At 43.4% G+C, this 22,838-nt stretch overlaps 1 protein-coding gene and 1 long non-coding RNA gene across 14 annotated transcripts in view; one reads left to right on the forward strand and one right to left on the reverse strand.

Annotated features, from left to right (window-relative positions):
• Positions 1 to 22,838, reverse strand: part of FOXP1 (forkhead box P1) — a 387,258-nt gene that overhangs the window by 347,425 nt on the left and 16,995 nt on the right. Inside the window, exon 1 of one of the 13 annotated variants that reach the window (XM_057422839.1) lies at positions 4,869 to 5,678. The exons of the other annotated variants lie outside the window; for them this stretch is intronic. The gene's annotated coding sequence lies outside the window, so the exon portion shown is untranslated. Of the gene's footprint in view, positions 1 to 4,868; positions 5,679 to 22,838 lie in introns of those variants that run through there. 13 annotated transcript variants of the gene reach the window in all.
• LOC130606473 (uncharacterized) lies at positions 12,580 to 19,621 on the forward strand. The gene is made up of 3 exons (XR_008973976.1): positions 12,580 to 12,748; positions 16,000 to 16,105; positions 19,432 to 19,621. It is a non-coding gene; the product is annotated as an uncharacterized LOC130606473 (long non-coding RNA).

Genomic DNA, 22,838 nt, shown 5'->3' on the forward strand with positions numbered 1-22,838 from the left:
GGAGCAATGGATCATACTCCCCACATTGCCATATGGCTCTCAGTCAAACTTCCTAGAAGCATTTGCTAATACTGGGTTTCACCACAGCTTTTGGGAGGCCTGCTTTTCTTTTCCCTTTTCTTCCTTTTCTCCTTCCTTTCTTTTCTTAAACGTGCGTATGAGATGATTTTCACCCACTCTGAAGACCCTCCAAGCTCTTACTGACTAAGAGAGAATACCCAATTGTGATTACTACAGGGTGGTACAGACTCACGCAATAACTAATAGTCTCAAATTAAAGGTTATCTATAAATAATAAATAAATGCAAAAACATATTGTGCAATACATAAATATATACTATATAAAATAATAAATGAATATATAAAAATAATAATTAATAGACACAAACCTATCCACTTTTTGTGGTGTTTATTAAAAGGTACACAAGCCCTTTAGAGCAATGCGATCCAGCGTGTAGATCCTGGCCAGCCAAGGGATCTCTGCAAACAATCCCAATCCCACCTCAGAACTCCTGAAGCTGCTGCCTTTATGACTTGCAAATATTTCACTTCTCCTGCCAGCTCCCCATTCACTGCTACAGTAAAATCTCCCATGGCAGGTCTGTTCTTATCCCTGTTAATCTATATTGCTCACAGATAGCAGCCACTTGTCATAGCCTCCTGTGAAGCGGTGACAACAGCACAGCCACTGAGGCTGACCCCCCAGGCAGGCAACGCTGTAAACCGCATCCCCGAGTTTCTCCTTATCTCCTGAGAACGCCATCCAACAGCACCTCCTGCTCCCCAGCCATCCTCAATCCTGCCAATACAAAAAAGCAGCAAACCAAATCTTTGAGCAAGATAAATGGCTACCTAGCAGCATGCAAGCTAACGTTTGTAGACACTCAGCTACAACTTTTATTTGTACTTATACATAGAGAAGGGAAGGGAGGGACCACTGCCAGAGCCACCCACCGACTTTTCATGCCCTCCCCAAGCCATCCAACTGAAATAATCCACTAATTCTGCACATTTCCTGATCTTTGCAAAGGTTGAAAAGTTATTCTTTACTTTCAGTCACAGAAAATACAAAATCAGACAAAAGCCCGGTAAATTCTTGTTGGCTTTTTGAAACACTTCACAGTACAGATAAGGCATAACATCATTTTTAAGCAGTTTGAAAACACCCTGTTACTTCCTACAATTAACTAAATGTAATTGCAGCCTAAGTCAGCCCTCCCAGCCATCTTGTCTTTAAGGCAATGGGAAAACAAGAGGCTCTACACCATACACTACTTTTTCTGGCTATTAAAGTGTTTCTCCTTATTCAATATCTAAATTAAATCAAATAGAGTATACTAAGTAAGCCCATAAGACACAGTGCATGATGCAAGAGTCTTAAAATCCTTATCTACAGAGCACTCCAGCTTAAAGGCTGATGTTTTATGTTCCCCTGCAGCGCACGGGGATCCTGCTGGCTTGGCCAGACTAGGAAAATAAGCTTCAAATGACCAAATGCAACTGCAACTTGAAAAGAAGGAACCAAACCAGACACAACAAACCACAGAGCAGCCGCCCAGCCTGGCCTGAGCTCCCCCAGCACTGCCATTCCCTTGTCGGCATGCTCCCTGCGCAGCAGCGGACTTTGCAGCACTGCTGCTAGGATGCTCGTGAGTAGAAGTTGGGCCGTTAATCACAGGATCCTTAGCCAGAGACGCACGCAGTGAGGAAGGCAGAAAACCGGCGCGTGCTGATGGAGCGACAGACGCACAAATTTGCTGAATTCCAAAGATATGAATTCCTCGTGATTCGTAAAACACCGCTGAGCCAAAATCCATAGTCCTGGCTGTCTGCTGTCTCTGCAGGTCCTGGCACTAGGGAGAGGATGGTGTGGCACAGGGGACACCCATCACGCACCCATCAGCGCTGTGCAGAGGAGCAGGAAGGGTGCTTTAGGTCATTTTCTGCCCATGCTCACCCCAAGCAGCCCTGCAGATAGCTCACAAGACAGTCATTCCCTGCACCAACCACACATGACCCTGTGTGAGAAATGGGTGCTGCTCCTCCATGCTCATGCACCCATATCTGCATCCCAGGGCAAGTGCTGTGCCGAGTGCGAGAGGCATGGAGCACCAAGTACTGCAGAGCCTATAGATACTAGCTCCTGTAACATGCAAATAAAACCTAAGTTCAAGACAAAGTCCAGTGTCTATCCTTTGGATATGTTTCCCTCCTGAATATATGTAATTAAAGTATAATTACATGTGGAACATTATTTTACATGTCCCATTAAAGGGACATTTACTGCAAAGAAGAGTTAAGCAGCTCAAATATTAAAATGTGAGTAAAACTACTGCTGATAACAATGACATAAATTAATATTGGTAGTTAATTAAGTCTGGCTCTATTCTCAAGCTTTTATTGGAAGACTGAAGCTTTTTCACAAAGTTTGTGTTACTAAATAAAGTAATTTTCTGAAGTACTTCTCTCTACCAGATTCATCAATTCAGCTTTTATTGTTCAACTCATCTGCCCTCCATTTAGCATACCTACCCAGAGAAACAAACCATACATTGTACCCATTTCCACCAAAGCTAAGCTCTGTAATTATCACCACATCTATTAAGCATATTTGGAGGTCAAATTTCAACCTTCCCCACACCCTTTTTTTTTCTTTTGCTACCTTTCAACTTGCAAATAGCCATAAAAATTATAAAAATAAAAAATAAAAATATAAATACCTCTCTGTGAGGGAAACGCAAAAATCACACTTGAAAAGAAAATAAGAAGAGGGAGGGGAGAGAATGCCACTTACTGCTGCAGAGCAGCCACAGGGCTGGAGCTGCGTTGTCAGCACTGGGACATCCTCAGAACCACCCCGCACTCAAATAATGCAAAGCAAAGCACTGGCGCAGCCAATCCACAGGTCATCAAACCCCTGCAGACCTCACGCTACGATCTGTGATGGAAAGGTAAGGTGAATTTAAAATCGTGGTTGCTTTTTAATTTCCTAAAATCAACAGGAACTAGGTGCATCGCTCTCCAGGAGCATCTGGGAAAGCCGAGTTAACATTGCCAAGGGTATAGGGGAAAGCTTGGCCTTAGCCAGCACCCTTTGGCACAAAGGGATTGCCTGACATCAGCAGAGAAAGGATCAAACCATGTTCTGAGAAGCTTACCAGGGATGTACCAACAAATAATATTAAAATAATAGTGATTGCTTCACAGTATTAAGGGGTAAGGAGAGCGGGAGAAGACACCAGCCCATGGCAGTAACTACAAAGAAATCATTTCGGGGCCCAAATCAATATTATTTTCTTTTTAAATTAAAACAATTTCATAAAACAACAGTACTACAAGCCCACCCAAAGCGGCAAGAAGCCATTTTTACCATTGTAATCAAATACAAAGCTGACGTGCTAACCTAAAGGATCAAGACAAAATAAGATACGTGGGCTGGCAATCTGAATGGCAAGTTTTTACCCATGTGAATTCAGTTATAAATGCCTGGAAAATGTGATTCTTTAACTTAGAAATAACAGCTGTAGCATTCAAAGGTACTCCAGTAATTACTGGAATGCTTGCTGAAAAACTAGACAGAAGCTAACATCTTACTTACATTAAATACACATTCACCACAAATTAAAAGAGCCACAGAAAAACAGGAAAAAAAATACAAAAAGAAAAAACCAGAAAACAATCAGGCAAGCAGATGTTCAAAATAGAAGGAGGAAAAAAATGACAAGAGAAGGCCAGCTGCTCATTTCTGATCCTCAGTACAGAGCGATGAAGGCGCCCCATGCCACCGGCCTCCCCAAGTCACCGCTGCTCAACAGCTGAAGGGAGTCAGATTGTCACCTATACGTCTGTAAGTGGTAATTCCATCCCAGATACTGCAGTAACAAGCCACCTTAAAATCGCAGAAATGCTGCCTAGTCATCTGAGACAACAGTAAAACAAGCAGCAACGCCAAGTGTAGTTGTCTACTACTGCCTGAGGGATTCATGGGTTTAGCAACCAGGCTGGCATAAGGATTATATTATCGAGGAGTGTCCTACACTGCTTTATTAATCGCCAGTGAAATGTCTATTGCACTCAGTGCCTGGGAAATACTGTATGAAACACCAAACACCAACAACCAAACTACAAATTAAGCTACTTGACCAATCAAGGCTTATTATCAGCTGTTGTACTCTGAAAATAAAAACATTTTGAAAATAAAGAGACCAGTGACATTAGCAGAGACAGTAAGAGAACCTCTCTGCAGTGAACATAAAGCCCCAGGACAGGCTGGTAGGAGCAGGGAAGTGAGCACCCAGGCTTTGGAAGGAGGTACCCGAAGAGAAGTTATCTGCAAAATGTGCATCACACTCTCCTGGCTCTCTTCACACCTCCCCCTTCGCAGCCCCACTCCCATGCACCTTCGCGTCTATTCCCACACTTCTCTCGCTACCCACATCCTGAACATATTTATGTTGTAAACATCCATTTGGAAGCATTCGGTATGCTTGTGGCACAGAGAAGGATGCTGCTTTGAGCTTCACAAGGCAGCTGTCTTGCCATGACCCCTCTCTTCCTTTCCCAACTGCACAGGAGGGGACAAAATTACTCAGCCCTCACACTTATCCTTTATCCACTCAGGAACCAGATTATTGCCTAATAAAACTTCACTGCAAAGCTATTAAAAATTAAAGGGATATTTCCCTTCCTACATAATGATTTGTCACAAGCCAGACCTGAATCAGGATTGATGAGGTTCCTGGTACCTTCCTTTTCTAGCTTTATTTTTCTTTTTTTTCTTATTAATTTGTCAGAATTTTCAGATTTTTTTGCAGCCCTTCTCACTCCTGACTGCCACAAAAATTTGCCTTAAGTCCTCCAGAACTTACTACTTCATCAACGTGAAGTAAGGGGTGAAATGCAGCTGAGCCAGCAGAAATGTTCCACTGTCCTTCAGGAAACACACAGAGGAATCCAAGGAGTTGGTATGATTCAGAACTAGTGGTAGAAAAAGGACAAACCAGATTACAGCAACACAGAGGACTCCATCCAAAACCTGCATCCAAAGAGACTCCTGCTAACATATGGTGGAAATGTGACTTTCTGCAAATATCCTTCGCAGAAGCCAATCCCTCCCCTCCACCCAAGCCACGTTCAATAGCTCTAGTAGGACGAGCTGTTAGTTACATGTATTAGTCAGGATAGGCATCAGCCATGATACAAATTTTAATCCATCTAGCTAATGAGGAATCTGCCATCTAGTTAATGTGCTCAGGCCCTCCAGTGAAATTAAAATCCACCTATTTAGGCCCCTGGTTAACCAATGTGCTACCCATCCCAGAGCCTGGTGGCTGCTCTTCTCAGTCACCATGTCCCACACTCCCTCCATGAGGACACCACCGCTCCGCTCCACCAATACAAAGAGAAGCACCTGAAGCAGAATCGCACTGGAAAAACAGAACTTGGAAAGAATGCGTTAGCAACTTCAATCCAAATATAAAATGCATTTAAAGGTCATAATTTGCATAACTACATCTCATGTTTTTTGTTGTGTGGTTGGTTTTTTTTTTCTTTTTTAAATTGCTCTATCCTGGAAGGTGCCGAGCGCTTCTGAAATTGCTGAGTGCTTCTGCTTTGCATTTACAGTTTTAACAACTTCTTAGGGCTGTTCAGTGCTTGGCAGGAACAACTCTGCAAGGTGTCCTAGGACCATGCTAATAGCTACATAAAATTTCTGGAATAAAACCCCAAACTGATGATAGAAGGCATATGGCCCCAAGACTGCAGGGCACCATTATCATACACTGACATGACTGGGCTGATATAGCAGTTTCAATTTCTTACGATACGCTCTTGGTGGTGGATTCAGAAAAGCAGCAAGATGCAACCAGTCATAGCAAGAAGAGCTCAAAAGGCCACAGGCACAAACTGACCCCTGACGACAGTCGTATTTTAATTTAATCCTTTTGTTCATTTGGATCAACAGCTGCCCCAATCCGCATCCAATGAGAATGCTATATCCCCTAAAATCTCATACCAAACCCACACCCAATCCCATGAGAAGTATCGTATTTTCCTTGAAAAGACTGTAACAGGGACAACGAGTGCAGCAGGGACAAGAAGTGTTGCAGGGACAAGGAGTGTCCCTCTTCAACCCGAGTGAAAACCAGGAGATGCTGGAACATTCAGCTCTTGCTTCCTGCACAAAATTAATTACAACGGCCAATCTGTGCTGCTGCTTATTCTGCTGGGGGAAAAATGAAATAGCTAAACTGGTATCAAGGCAAAGGAAGGTTTCACCGCAGTGATGTCTAAGGCTACTGCAGAACTGGTATTCTGCCTTCTCCTGAGCTACAAAAGGAAACTCTGGAGATGGCTGAAAACTGTGGCTACAAGCCTGCAGTTCCCCCAGCTTGTATAAGCGTGTTTGCAAAGATCAATGAGCTGAAATGCATCAGGTTCAGAGGCTGAACAAGGCTCTATCACCACTAGCACCTGACTGATGATTGACACAAACCACACACCACCTACAAAGGCATTGCACAGACCCAGGCGTGTGGGAAAATGCAGGCTTTCCAAAAACACTCTGCAACATCTCAAGATGTTTTCCCGGATTTCAATTAAAAAAAAAAAAAAAAAAGATCAAGGTTGCAGTACCCGTGTTAAACAGGATCTTTCATTTCCGTGGCATCCACTCACATTCCTTTCAGAAGTTAAGAAATACTCTGTTTATTCTGGACTCAACACAAGATCTTCCCATCAAAAGCAAGTTCCTAGTGCTCTGCTGCAGACACCACCAGCAGACAAGGGACCTAGAGTGCCTGGGCTTGGTACAAGGCAACAAGTATCATGTTGGAGATGCTGTGTATGCAGTTTTTCAAGCTGCATATATATTTTTTTATTTAGAAACAGGAGTAGAGAACACACCATTTTCTTGTGAAAACCTCAAAAATCAAGTTCACAAAGCCCTCTGGATTGGGCCTTTATGAGTAATGTTCTGGCCCTAGCTAATTGTTAAAGACAATACACTTGTTTTATTACCACAGACTTCCTCACAGAGATGTGAGGAGATGTGAGGAGATGCTCCCTCCTGAGGCGAGCTGCAGCGGGGAGGCAGAGGTAGATGGCCCAGAGAAAGGCAGTCATCATGTCTGCCTCTGGTGATCCCTCAGGTCAGTTTGGGCGGGAAACAAGACCGGTGCCTGCGCCAACAGCGTCCCCAGCGCATGGGGGATAAGAGGAGCGTAGCGGGACATGAAATACCAATGCCTGCAAAGGAAGGTGCCTCCGTAAACCCAGCTGTGCCCAAAGCTTACGTCAGAGAAGGCCGCAGGGACAATCCGGCACAAAAGGCCACAGTTTTCATGTTTTAAGACATGAGGAATCAAATCAAGAAGTAGCTCTGTAGCCGACTCATGCAATGCCTTATGAGGTCCTGCACTAGCCATGACGGGGTTTCAGGGAACGGGCAGTCCAACCTCCCCGAGAACCTTCCAGCAAGAGGAGATCCACACATGGCCTCATGCATAGCAAGAAAAATCCTCAGGTTCCCTTCACTGCAAGGCGTGCTTTGCTTTGCTTTCTTGTTTGTTTGTTTTTAAATATTCTGGCAGTGGAAAGAGTCACTGTTTTGTTTTTCTCCCCCACATATGCTATATAGTTTTCTCTCTAGCACTCGTTTCTTGCTTACTCAGTTGACTATAGTCTGCTTCTCTCACAGGAACGCTAGCTGTGTTTGTCCCCAAACTGTATAGTGATCCAACTGCTTTGTGTCATCACACCAGCCCCGCTCAGGGAATGATGATCAAAATATTTTCCCTAGGATGCGATACCGAGAGAGGGGCATAGATGTTATTTTAGAGCAAAGCTGACCCACAAGGCTGAAGAGTGCACAGAAGTGTTTTGGCTAGTGAACTTGGTAATCACCACATGAAACGAGGGAGTAGTGCTACAAACAATACCAAGGCTTTGTTTGTGCAATGGTGCTATTTTGCCAGATACGCTGCTAAGAATATACTGCATTTCAGCTACACACGGCAACTCCACCTGCAAATTACTGCACAATACGACCGTGCTTTCAGTGACATTTAAACGTAGCCAATAAATTAATTCAGGACACCCAACCATCCACAGGTCGCAGTCATCAACAAGTAGGTCAAATTAATTCTGGAAGGCTGTGAGAGGCACATAAAATAGTTGACCACAACAGTCTGAGGCAAGGATGAAGCAATCCCCACCTGAACTCATGTAGAAGCACTGACACAAGCCCAGACGTTAAAGAGATGCAGGACGAAGCCATCCCCAGTCCACGCAACTTGCCTTCCATCCCTGCAAGTTAAAATTAACTTCCCTGACAAAATGCAAATACATTAAAAAAATACCCAAGCCAATTAAGACACAAGTGTTTAAAGACATGAGTAGTAATTACAAATGTATTATTCATACCTAATTTACAAGATGAACTTCTTTCAGTAAAATATTAAACTGTTTACATGCATTCAGGAAGACAATTTCCCAACCCTTGGCGTCCTGCTCTGAAGCGGTGACTATTGCTATGCAACAACTTCGCAGACTTACAGTGTACGCTATGGAGTAATCAGAAAATGTTTGACCTCAGATATCTACTTGACCCCACAGAAATGCAGACTCGCTCGCTATAAAATCCTAAACAATGGGGCAGACAAGGTCAGAGGGTCAAAGCAAGTATTAACAGGTCATTGTGCAACCCACTTGGGAGCAATTACTTCTGGTCACGGCTAAGTGGACACTTGATTGAATACCACTAAGACAGCTCACATCCCACAGATAACAATCCTCACAGCGATTAAGAATTAAAGCCCCCATGATTCAGCCTTTATTACTCAAATGAACCTAACTATTCCATAAAAAACTCTTGGTATATGCATGATGCAAGGTCTAAATTGAAATGCCACCTCATTAAACAATAATATCTAATTTTATCTAAATGAATTTTCATGAAAGTAAGCCACACAGCTCAGGAATTTTTAAAATGAATTATCACAAGTGATACATAATTTCACCAAAACTGCTGCAGGAAAAAAAAAAAATTAGCTTCAGGGATGAAAGGGAAACATCTATGCTGAATGAAAATTGCACTTCTTTCTGCTTGCAGAAAGGGTAAAAGGGGGATTCAGGGCTTCTGCCAGACAATAGAGACAGATTTTAATCAAATCAACACCTTTCTGCTATGTCAGGTATGCTCACCCTACCCTGACCGACAATAAGCATCCGAAACACGCACCAAGTATCACTGCACACATAGGCCACTTTCAGAAAAGGGGATGTCATCTGCACATCAAACTCCTAAAATTAGGATTTATTATCATAAGCTGTTGAAAGAGCCACCCATGACTCTGGCTGTTAACTGGCCTCCGTTGCTTCAGCTGAGAACAGTTTGTACATCCCCTCCCGAGGGTGAAAACCCTGCTCTGACACCTGCAAGCACATCCACATGCTGGCTTTTCATTTAAGAGCTCTTTATTATTTTACAAAAGGTATGAGATGCACAGATGAGATGCCTACTTTAAAAGGGGTCCTGTCAGGAATTACTGAAAGGAAAACAAAACAGAAACAGGTAAGCAGATTTAATTTTTAACCTATTTACTTGTTGATTCTACAAGCAGGGGCAGCGGGTCCCACTGCCCTATGACAAAAAAGCAATGCCATCAGCCCAAAGGTGGTCTCCTCCTCATTTCTATAGCTTCATGCAGAACTTTTTGCAAGGTCTGGTTCTCCCTCACCCTCCCTTGTCCAGCTAGTTCCTGGAATATAGCTGGTACTCAGAAAGCCCACGTCTTCTTTCACGGTCTATGCCTTTCACATAAGAGGAACCAAAAAGAAGGCCAAAAAAAAAAGCAAGCAAAACAGGCAGACATTCTTTGAGCTAACTAGCCCAGCATAAACCTGTGGAGAAGAGCAGGTTGCATGGATGCTGGTCATTGACTGGCATACACTGAAGGCTGCGACAAGGCCATCAGGGAAGCGATACCAGCACAAGTTAGGGCCCTTATGGTGATGAAGTCCTTAGCCCCTTCCCCGCCCCACTCCAGCAACAAAGCCTTGGGGATATTTAAGAGCACTGCATATGCAGACACTTGGATGTGCAAAATTATGCATGCATGTTTGGAGGCCATTTTAGAGCCTGGCTTGTGAGTCATGCAGAAAGTAGATCAGTAGAAAAAAAAAGTTTTAAGATGCATTTTTTTGTATTCTTGCTACTGCAGCATAGCTTTGTGTTTTTTTTCCTCTTGCTTTTTTCATTAATGTTGAAGCTCTTTGGGCCTTTGTTCTGTAACTGTTGGAAAATTCTGAGTTAAAACAATATTTTACATTAGCGTTAATACCACGACAGTCAGCTGATAACAGATCAGATATGCAAAATTCAAGCCTGACAGACTGGTGTTCACCACTGTTGATTATGGCACAGGAGTACACAAGGAATGAAAACAGGAATGAAAAGCTGCATGGTCGCTTCACCCTCGTCCTGCTGCCAGTGAGGTGTAATAACACTATTATGAAAAGCAAACAAGGATGAACTCTGCTCAAAAGAAGGTGAAGCCTGAACTGAGAAATCAATTGCTGCATCAGTCGTGCCCCTACAAGTGAGTAATGCTGTTACAAAGTTCATCGAGCCCTCAAGATCCTCACCCTGGCAAGGTTTACGGTATTGTGCATATTTTATTGGCTCTGAATATTCATATAGTGGCAGCATCTGGAGACCAACTAACTAAGGCTGACACTGTGGAGGGAAAAACAGTCCTGGAGTTCAGCCACCAGCTGGAGATTTCATCAAGAGGTCCATGTTTGGTTTTCCTCTCCTGCATGGTCTTTCTCCCAAGTTGCACATCACATCCCCCCGTACCTCTGCTGGCCCAGGTCTAGGATAAGGATCTCGTATTCATTCTCCTACTACCTGGCAGGGGACGATGCAGGACAGACCGTGGTGCCCCGTTACAATGGTAGACAGTGCTGCTGGGTGCAATAAAAATCACATTGTAGACGACAGTCCAAAAATAAGATGTACTTTCTCAGTGACACAGAGTCACTCATACCCAAGAGGGCTATCATTCGGAAGCAGGAAGCAAAGTGCTGCTCGGAGAGAGCTTAGCTGCACTGATGCAGTGAAGAGATACTGATGATTCCAGGATACAGGATGGTGGTTAAAATGGGGCAAAATTGAGGAAAGCTGGGAAAGCACGGATAAACTTTATGTTTTCTCCGTGAGGCAGAACAAAGCCACGAGGGGATGCAGAAGTCAGAGTGGTGCTTAACAGCCACGCACACAGTGGTTCTCGCAATCGGAAAAGGGTTGGAAGTAGACACACACAAAAAAAACCCCACAGATAAATGAGGAAAGAAGATGCAAGAAAACTCACTGTTAGCACCAGATGAGTCAGGGAAGGGCAGGATTGTGAGACATCAAGCAGGGGCTAGCAACTGGTCTTACCACCTACAGAGTCATAGGGGAATCACAAAGGCTTTCTTGACCAAGTTGTGTATAGTCCCTTCTTTCCTAATGCTTTCAAAACAAAATGCAAAGTTGAGCATTATTACAGCTAGATAGGCCAAAATCTACTGGATGATTTCCCAATTCTCTGACATGCTTCTGATGAGGAATGTGAATGAGATCAGAAACGAAAGTTACACCTAAGCTAGTAAGGACAGCAGCACACCAAACCACCAAACCGTTGCATGACCAATGGTATATGATATCTATCTGGGCACACAGATGATTTTGGGGTATGCCTTGGGGATTTCCCCCCCCCCACTTTGTATTGTTTCATTTGTGTTTCCAGGAATTTTTTCTTAAAATTAAGTGCTGCCTTATTCCCTGACCATTTACAGTGCACTGCAACGGCAGAGCTGTAGGCAACCTCCTGTTTACCCAGTTCTCTTTCGGGTCTCTCTGTGCTCATCCTTTCCAGCTAAACAGGCCACCAGGGTACTGGCGTGCTCCAAAACCCAGGAGCCTGCAGCCTGGCTCATGCCCACTCAGCAACAAAATTGAGGCTAACTGGTTTTCCTGAAGGCTGCCCTTACATCCAGTTCTGACCATCCAAAATCCACTCTCAAGAAGACTCTGTCACCCTATAATGTCTTTCAGACAGGAATTCAGCCCCTGGTAGATATTAAATAATCAGCAAAACAACCCTGATTAAGGTTTGGCAACTCAGTCCCTACTTGCAGTTACTTCTGGGCTGGGGAAAAACACCTAATGCTTAAGCTGCATTACCCAATATAGAACACGCACTGAAACTGGTCTCACAGTCATGTGCACGCACCCAAGTCAGACCCTGTAAGCACAGAGACCTGCTGTCAGATAACTCACACGAGTTCTTCAGAGAAAAGCTGACATTGTTTTAGAAGCACACAGAGGATTTTAACCTTCCCCACAGCTCCCAAGTCCCATCAACACTTGCAAATCAAGACATTCAACTGCCAGTACAGACCTGGACTTCCAGGAACTGAGCATACATGGGTGATGTTCAAATTCACCAGGCGTAAGCAGTGACACTTTGGTTTCCCTCCCCTTGTTCAGCAGCTAGAAGAATCATTGCAAAGGGAGACACGTCTTCAAGGCTGGAAGTGAGGGATCAGCACGGGACTGCTGCAGGGGAAGGAAACCGGGAAATCACAAAGGAAATGGCTGGGTCAGATAAAATCCCCAGGCCTCCCTCTTGTAAAACAGGACGTTTCTGGTTCAGGAACAGATGGGAAGAGAATCCACTCCATGGCTAACCCAGAGGAGGTAGAGAAGCCTGAAATAAAGTCCCTTTGACTTCAGCTCTGTCTCTCTGACAGCCCAACTCAGTCATGGACTGAGCAGATAACAGACGACCATTCATCAGCCCAACCAATACACAAAAGCAAGAATTTCCCTTCTTAAAGAGATTTAATGATAAGGCTTTAGAAACCGGTTGAAGGAGAGACTGAGAGTGAACACACCAGAGATGAGACCCAGTAGGTTGCTATTAATATTTCTGTGAAGCAGACACCCCAATTCACGGCACTGGAAGGACACAATGCAAAGAGCTGTGCACATTCTTCAAGTAAACCATCCCCCAGCTGCAGAATTAGAGCTGAGTTCAGAGAAAAGTTTTTCCAACAATCTAGTCTAATGGACTATTGACTTATTTTTTTCCACCAATGCCAACCAGAAAAAGCTGACCCACAAGTGCTTGTCGTCCTTGGTACCCTGAAGAAAAAAATGATGCAACTAACCAACTGGCCAGTTCTCTGTCCAGAAGAGATTCTTCTTCATGCTTCCCTTTGAAAATTAAAGATTAGAACATATTCCATAAGGACAGTCAGAGAGCAAACCTGCAGGCATTACGGCACTCATCACCCACACCTGCATCCTCCTGGGCCACTGGGTCCTCCCACAACACATCCCACCTCTGCCATGCCTGCCCACAAAGGGCTGGGGATGATGTGGCTTTTCTAGGGTAAAGCACTTGGGAGGAGGAAAAAAAAAAAAAAAAAAAAGGGTTTTCAGCTCTGCAGCTTTTTCCTGTTCAGCTCCCTGCAATGCTTGCCTTCCTTTTTGGTACAGAATACTTCAGTTGCCTGGAGCTATTCTAGTTTATACTGGGCATTCATAGCAGAAGCCCAAGATCTCTTGCTATTTTTACTCATGGCTACCTAGGCAAGCAGCTCTTGTGCTACAGAGAAGCACCTTCTTAATGAAGCAGCTATGAGATCAATGTTGTATGACTTCCAAGAGCAAAACAGTTTACAATTAGCTGAAGGTCTGGTATTTGACAGTTTTTTATGGCTCTTTTACAACTGTTTGCAAATCTTTTCTTCCTTTAAATTATTCTGAAAAGTGTTAGGGGGAAGCCAAAAGTTATTTTGTGCAAGCATGTGTCTACTTGCATGAATCCAAGACTCTTTTTAATTTAAAAGCACCATTACAAATGCCTGTATTTACACGATAGCTGTTTATGTAATGCTTTAAAGAAAATCTAAATGGAGCACAAAAGCCAATATTAATGCAGAAGACAGTGGGATTTAATGAAGATGATCCTGGGGCAGTCCAGAAGATGGCAAAGCACAGTGCCTGCACAACAAGGCTTCAATAAAATGGCTGTGTATCTCAAAAAGAACTTTTGATGCAACCTCGATGCATGCATAACTTACGATTTTTAGGCTCGTCTCATCTGAATTCATGAGATGTTCAAGATCTCTGTTCATGTACTAGCCCAGCATTAAAAAAAAGCCAGAACACAGACCATGAGGACACAACCCCCAAAATTCAACCTTCCTCTTCAGATTTTGTGCATTTTGATAAATGAAAGTAAATCCAGAAGTTAAGCTCAGAAGTCTCTCTTCAAACAGATCTTATCCAAATCTCTCTTCCTTTCATTCAGACATGCAAAACTTTTAGTATTCCTGATCCCAAGTCACAAGTGCGAAACAATCTGACTTTCAACCCAGAGCAACAGCCCAGATCTTGGCTCCCAAGAGCAGGGTACAGCCCCTTGCCTTCACCTCAAAGTATTACCTTCTCGAAGTGAAAGTGCAAGAGAAAGCCTTCATAGATAAAAAGCATGTTCTAGCCTTAGGCCTGTCAGCATGGCACATGTCTAAAGAGAAAAATGAATCTGCATGATAGAGACTTGAAATGCAGGTGCCTGGATGGAAACAAGAATTTCCAAAAGGAGGCATATGTATGTTTAAAAAAAAAAAAAAAAGGAAAGAAAAGAAAAGAAAGGGAAGCTCATTTGCAAGAGAACACAGGACAAAAACCTAAAGCTACACCTGTAAAAAACATGTTTCTTTGCCAGATGCAAGGGAGGTTATACCTTCATTTCAGACTTCAGCCAAAAAGATTAAAGCCATTTTCACCCTCACCCAAATCACCAAGGAGACCAAACCTTTTTCAGCTTTTATCTGCAGTGAAGTTAGCATCGAGGGAGGATTCAAGAGAACCATCTCCCAAGCTCCAGATCACTATCACTGTTTCATCACATCCTCCTTGCTGCTGATGTTGCCTCCCTCTGCTCTCCGCCTGCCCCAGGGGAAGCAGCAGGCTCCCCAGCTGACACACCATGCACAACTGGGGAAGCATTTTGCTGGACAAAAACAGCATGATCAATGCTGCCTTCTCCTTGCTACTATACCTATGGGTTTGGCAACACTACACCCATAATCTAGACTGATAGCATGCAAGATCCTACATCTTCTAGAGAAAGCCGAGCTCTGGCTCAGAAGTTTGCCTCCAGCAATGGGGAACAATACCAAGTTACGTACTCCTATTCAAGTTTGGGGTTTCTTAAACATCTGAAGGAAAAAAAAAAAAAGGAAGAGAGAAATCAATCCAGTAATCCTTGTTGATTATACTGACAGTAATTATACTTGTGTTATGCCAACAGTATTTTCAGTCTTGAGAGTGCCAGTGATTTGAGATAGCTTGACTGCCTCATGGATGAAATGAAGCTGTAAGTTTTAGGCCATCTGAAAGAGGGCAGTAGGCACTGAAGGTGATTTGAGGATGCAGCTGGATATTGGTGCTGTCTGTAAAACACTCGATTCCTACCCAGGGCAGAAAGCATAGCCCAAATGATTCTGTCTGTGAAAGCAGAGCAGTGAAGGTGCAAGGACACATGACCAGACTAGGGGTCACAACTGACAGACAAGCTGAAAATGACAACATGCGAGAACAACCGAGGCTCCCACAGACCTGAGCAGGACGTTTTATGCAGATTCAACCACCTCTGCTGTGGTGACCAGCCATGTCCCCTGAGGCAGCCAGCCCCATGAAACATATGCTGGTGCTAGGCAGCTGGGACCCGCCTGTGCCTGCCATTATGCATGCCGTCAGCGGTGGGGATGCACGCATCCCCGTGCCACCCAGCCACTCTGCTCTTGATTCTTCCAAGCTAAACAAATAGATAGGAACAATAACCCCCTCTCCCCCCCAAACCCACTTACCTGTCTTCGCAGCCAGGTGCTGGTAGATTTATTAAAATTATATTTTTTTTTTTTTTTTTCTCCCAGATGAAGGCTTTACATTTCACATCAGGAAAGAACTGGTCAAGGTCTAGAGGGCTTGAGCCAAGTGATGCACTAAAACCTACCGTCTTCCAGTCATTACATGAAATATGTCGAACTCCCTAAATATTTCAATATATTTTACAATATATCGTAAATAAATTGTAAGTACATTGTGTGGGAAGAGACAGAACAGTCACCACATCACAGTTTGCTTAGCTGGATCCTGCCCAGCTGTGGGATCACCAATGAGCAAGAGATAAATTTAAGTCCTGTTCTGACATTGGTTCCTCCTGTTGCTTTTGGCGAGTTGCTTAACACCCAGCATGTCCAAGTTTCATTGCTTTATATATACATACATATATCTATGTATACATACATACTTCAGAAATCATATTTATTCAACCTCCTACAATGTTCAAGAAAGCAAAGAATTATGCTAAAGCATTTGAAAGTGAGGAGCTCTATCACATACAGAGATCAGGAGCCTCAAGAGAACGAGCAGTGATTTCTCATCAGCCTGCAGAGCTCTGGAGTGCACAACCTTTGAAAATCAGGACCCTTTCGAGAGACCTTAAAGGCGGGTGAAAAATTGCTCAAGATCTTGGGGGAAAAAAATAAATATATATATACATACGATCAGAAACCACCACAGCCAACCCAAAGCACTTATGGGCAAACCACTGATTTGCAATTCCAAACCACTTTTCCGCCTGAATCCTCCACTTACTATCTTATCTGATCTTCTCTCAGGGAATCCCCCAAACCGTCTCTGCTTTGAAAGGACCTCTCTAGCTCTACTTTGAGTGCTTGTTAGTACTGAAGGTTTCCATGGTTTAGAGATGGGTGTAAAATGATGACAAACTAAAGGCATTTTTATGCATTCTCTGTTTAATTTTTTTGCACACTGCTGTACCACTTATTTTCTGGCAAAGTTATCCTTATCACGTAACCAGGCTCTGCCCTTTTTGCCAAATAAAGGTTGCCATACCCATGATAGACACACACTTTTACTGGTCCATCACATGTAAACATTAACCTAAAATTTTTAGAAGGCACACATGCCATGGTCTGTACCAACAACGTAACAAATAAATGCTGCTTTACTGATGTTCAAGAAACATTTTAAAGTCTGCAACCTTTGGCAATTCTGCTTGGTGGCGTAAAACCATCTGTGTTCACAGTTAAGAAACACTACAGACCCACTGTACGGCACCAACAGCGCAGTCATGTTGAGGCTGAGAGTGGTTGAAGACACTGATTCTTTTTATTATCAAAACATCCTGTATCAGATGACCTCAGCACTTCACAAGCACTATTTAAATCCTTCAGTACACTCTTAACATTGCAACTTTTACCCATTCCCACTTTATAGGCACAAGCATGCAGCCGCAGAGGAAACAGTGTAGCACCAGTTATAGGATAACAAAGTCCCAAACTTCCGAATGCCAGCTTAAATGTGCAGGCTTTACATTAACGTCCTTCGTCTAAAAATATCTATTTGCTGAAATGAGTAAGAAACAAAGTAAGAACATTCTCTCCTTGTCATTCTGCCTTCTGGGAGGAAAAAACCTTAAGAATATACCTTCAATTTGGAATCAAAATCCTTCCAGCAAACAATTTTTGAGGAACGCTGCATGGAAAAACCTGGTTTAAATGGGGACAGAAGCCCAAAAAATGTATCATGGAATAATAATGCTTTTTCGAACAATCAGTATCAGTCTGTTCCTGGCATTATTTTTGGAAATGGTATATCTAATATGACAGCTATGATTTGGAGCCTTCAAAAGGCATAAGCTATTGGCATTTTAAATACATTACATACAAACATGCATGCACCCCTACACCCACACTAACTCTGAATATTTGTTCTGCTCCTGTCTGCTGGCTCTTCTGAGCATACTCCACAACAGATTGTTTCCTTTTCTCATCCCAGTTTTCTCCTATAGGAGCTTTACATCAGGCATCCAAATATAAAGTGTATGAAGAGACTTGCATTAACATACCGCACAGCAGCAGGGATCCTCTGGCACTAAATGGACATAATCAAGCCTTTCAATTAAACTATTACCCAAAAAGGTGTGGGTGGCTTATTACCAAAGACAGCATTTATTTTAAAAAATGGAAAGTACCATTAGAAACACCTAATATAACTCTTATTAACTTATTTGAATCCAGTCCTGAGCACATTGGGTTTTTAAGTGTCTGCTAACATAGCATTCTGTTTGCCTAATTAAGTTTTCAGTAGGGTAAGCTATAGCTCTCATGCTAATATAAGGAACTGAAAAAAATCACACATAAACCAATGCCTAGCATAATTTACTTTTATTGTATCGGAATTTGCTATAGGCTCTTCAACAACTGCTAACTAATTTTCCATCAAAAAGGACAATTGCTGGACCAATTCCCATTCGAGACTAAGCAACGGCAGTGACAGACTCATCTCTAAGTTACAAACCCTTCATGCAAATCCTACATCACTTACTTGGTTTTCCCCATCACTTTCTCCCCTTGCTGGTCCATATTCTGAACCTCCAGCTTACTTCTCAGCCATGCTGGCAAGCAGCACCACAACACTGTAGCTGGGGAACGTCCAGTCGAGGAAAATTACCATTAGCCCTAAAAACTACTCTTAAGAGGCTTAAAAGAAATCTCAGGGAATCAACTCGCATCTCCATGACAAATAATTAGCAAAATAAAGATAGAATACTGAACCATCTCAGCTTTCTGCTACATTCCAAAGCAGCTTATTTTCCCCCTCAGTTTTATTCTTGCTGCATTTAAAATGCTCACTTCCAACGAAGAAGAAAATAGGGAGAAAAAAAATGAGTGACAACAGAGTGCTTTGCCTAGAAAGAGGTTTCTGCCTGCTGAGTCCCTGCACCCAACCCTGCTCCAGCCAGGGCCCCAGCCCGCACCCCTGTGGGACCTGCTCATGGGGCGAGTGCTCCTGGAACAGGCCCAAGACTTTTTAAGCCATATTACAACATTAATATAATTTACAAAATGGTTAAAAATCAGAATGTTTTTCCTTCATGAAAAATAACACACTTAATGCTTTTCATCTGGCACATAAAATTTACAGTACCTCCAGGAACATTTTCTTTGGTTAAATCAACACTATTGGCACTTTTTTAGCCTTTAAGCATATTACAGGCCCAGCTTTTTATGGGTTTTTTTGGTTGTTGTTTTCACCCATTGTAATAAACTTTTCAGAACCAGAAATGATCAACAGTAAAAAGCATTCCCATGTCAAACAATTTTAACTACTGCTTTTAAAACAATAATAAAAAAGGGAGGGTGGAGGGGTAGGAGATCGGCTTCAAACCCAACTCGTATGGTAACTATCTCGATACAATTAATATAAAGTAATTGTCTGTAGGGGTAAACGTCAGCGTTCTCCCCAAAAATTGTTTCCATGCCGCTTCCATCAGGCAGCTGCAGCAGATGTTGGCTGTTAAAGGGCGCAGACGACACAGTTCATGACTTCTCGGAGGCGGCTGCGCGCCACATCTGCAGTCGATGAAGGCGAGCACAGAAGTGTGGCAGACAGAAAGAAAACGTCAACCCAGCCAAGCCAACCCTCTTCCGTGCTGGAGATAAAAATAGAGGGGGTGTTTGCCCTGCTGCTCCGACCGGGCTTGCCAGCCCCGGGCAGCGCTGCTGGAGGAGAGCATCCGGGATGTGGAGAGTTCACACCGAGGAAGCAAGCGGCGGCGGCAGCCTCCGACTGCCACTCCGCACTCGACTCCTCATTAACTGGGCGGCGATCCAAGTTCATCTGGGCCCCAGAGAAAGGCAATGCTTGTGTTTAGACCGCACAATACTGACATAACATTAACAGATTTACATATGCAAAACTGTGAAGCAACAGGCATTCCCCCTCAATTGACCCACAGCTTGTAGTGGCTGCCGAGTTATTCCGTGCTTAGGCTCTGTAACCAAGTGGGCGTCATGCGACTACCATCTGGGTACCACTTATTTAAAGCTGGCAGTCTCTCTGTAATAGGCAAGCTGGCAATAAGCAGGAAGGGAATAAATTGCATCATTTAGTTAACATCCACTTGCTTTGCGGCTGTTAAAAACCCATGACTGAATAATAATTTGGTTATTTCTTTTGCCAGACAATGCTGTCAGCCAAATCGTACTACGCATGCTGCAAAACGTCAGCTTGCAAAATTTCCACTTTAAAAATAAATGAAAGAAATTCACAGTATAATGTGAGCTAAGAAGTTTTTCTAATGCTAGCAACTCCAGTGTGATCGAGTTCTAAAAATAAACTTGCAATACTGTAGTCACCAGAATCTGCTTTTCCTTAAGATCTTTATCAGCCACCCACCCCAATCCATTAATCTTGCCAAACATCATCAACCTGGCCTGTAGTGAGTAGAGAAACCAGGGTCTGCTCGTAGGAATGCTTGTTAGATCCGAACACATCTCCATTTCATGCTACCCGCTGCCCTTCTCATCTTTTGCCTTAATTCATAGATTTTATCATTTCCTTCTGTCTGACACAACTACTTTCACACAAACCGGTATCAAAGAAAGCGGCTGAAACCCTAGACCACTGAAATACAGCTAGAACGTATCCTTTGTTAACAAAAAAAAAGGAAGGGGGGAGAAACAAAGAGATTTTGAAGTGGGTTTCTCTTCAGGGCTCTTTAGTTTGCAGAAAATTAAGTTACTAATAGTAATTAATTATCTTTTTTGGTCCCAATTTCCTAGAAACACAGTCTTGTGCACACGCATCCCAACATCCATCTCTCTTCAGGGCTAAAGGAAAAACCCATGCTGAGCACAGTTTTAGGCTACAAAGATAACAAGGGTTAGCATTATACAGTGGAAAAAATCAGAAGTAATGTTTCCATTGAGATTAATGGCAAGGAAGAGCCAAGAGCACAGTCCACAGGTAAGAGTTTTCCCTACCCAGTTTACAATACCTCCGTCTGTCACAAAACCAGGCTCGCTCCTCCCTCATTACATTCTGAAGGGATGTCAGGGACTCCGGAGTGCGGAAACAACTTGAGACAACACGTAGTAAGTGGAAACCCAACTTTATTAGTAACTCACTTCCAGTATTGGCAATGCAGACAGCCCTGGGGAGAGGACACGGGGAAAGTCAGACTGCCATACACCTCACATTTCTGCACAGGGCAATAAGCATGAGGTTTCCAGCTTCCATTCTGGGTACAGTGTTGAAAGACCACACTGCCAAGCATGGACACATCAAAGGCAAGTGGAAGACAACCAGTTTCCCCTCCCTATCCTTAACTTGTCTCCACTGCAGGTCTAGGGTGCTAGGACAGAGTCCAACACGTAGAGAAGCCAACCTCCATGCCATGCTTTGTCCTAGCCACACAGCAGGCAGGTACATAGAAGAGCATGTATTGTTTCAATATGGGTAACCACTTTATTAATCCAGGAACAATATAGGATAAACTAGGTACAATGGGACCTGCAGCACTCAACCTCAAAACGCCTCCTGAGCCAACAGACACGACAACTGTTCGCTCAAGAAAATAATTATTTGGAAAAGGACCTTTTCACAGGCTTCCGTGGCACAGATCAACTCTTGCCACTGCAGTGGGATGCTCAGCCAGGCCAAAGCAGACAGGGAAAAAGCAGGAACCATGGCCACCCACAGGCCACCACAACATGGGACCCTGGAACACAACAGTATGATGGACAATCCTAACAGCCTACGGGCTTTTACAAAACAGTAACGAAAATAAGATGGAAGAAGAAAAGGGGTTTACACGGCATGAACCTGCACCAACCTGACAAGTCAGTGGTCAGATGAAGGGGAAGCAGCCTTCCAGTATCTGAAGGGGGCCTATACAGATGCTGGGCAGGGACTCTTCTTTAGGGACTGTAGTGATAGGACAAGGGGTAATGGGTTAAAACTTAAACAGGGGAAGTTTAGATTGCATATAAGGAGGAAATTCTTTCCTGTAAGGGTGGTGAGGCACTGGAATGGGTTGCCCAGGGAAGTTGTGAATACTCCATCCCTGGCAGTGTTCAAGACCAGGTTGGACGAGGCCTTGTGTGATATGGTTTAGTGTGAAATGTCCCTGCCCATGGCAGGGGGGTTGGAACTTGATGATCTTAAGGTCCTTTCCAACCCTAACTATTCTATGATTCTATGATGGGGGAAAAAAGGGAACAGAAACAGAGGGTAGGGAGAAAAATCCATCAGAGGAAATGTGATGCCAGGAACTGTGCGCCAGGACACACTGGCTGAATGACAACTCAGAAGCCTCCAAAAAAGTAAGGCTACAGAGCCCCAAAATCCTCCTGATAAAAATCCAGCTGTGCAGGCTGAGGTTTGTCAAGACGTAGTTTGCCTGCTGTGCTCCACTTTGCTCCGCCACTCACGCAGGAGGTCTCTGCCTGAAATACTTTCCTGGAGGGGAGAAGCAAGGCATCCAGTAACTTTGGCAAGTTATCCTTTGGGAAACACGCATCCCCTAAAGCATCTGTGTATCTCGGAGAGTGTCTGAAAAGCTTCATGGTACTGAGCCTTAACACTTTTAATTGCATATACCATACTCAAGATCACCAACCCAGCAACACCGGCTCACGTGTGGTACATTACTGTATGGTCAATCTCCCTAATTATTCTTGAGTTATTTTTTCTGGTAGATCTACAGAACTATCAGCATAAATCTCAAAACATTTACCAGTCAACAAACTCAGCACAACAGACATAAGTTTGGCCCTGACAAATGAAAAGACTAAGGAAAATGTATTTATTTGTATCAAATGTCCTTTCCTATAACCGTCAAACGGATTACAACTGCATTTCCCTCCTCGCCTTGCACCCTGGGATCCAGATATTTAACTAG

The sequence above is a fragment of the Pezoporus wallicus genome, unplaced genomic scaffold, assembly GCF_028554395.1.
Source record: "Pezoporus wallicus isolate ANWC-B61680 ecotype Strahan unplaced genomic scaffold, APGP_CSIRO_Pwel_v1 contig_7073, whole genome shotgun sequence".
Taxonomy (NCBI): domain Eukaryota; kingdom Metazoa; phylum Chordata; class Aves; order Psittaciformes; family Psittacidae; genus Pezoporus; species Pezoporus wallicus.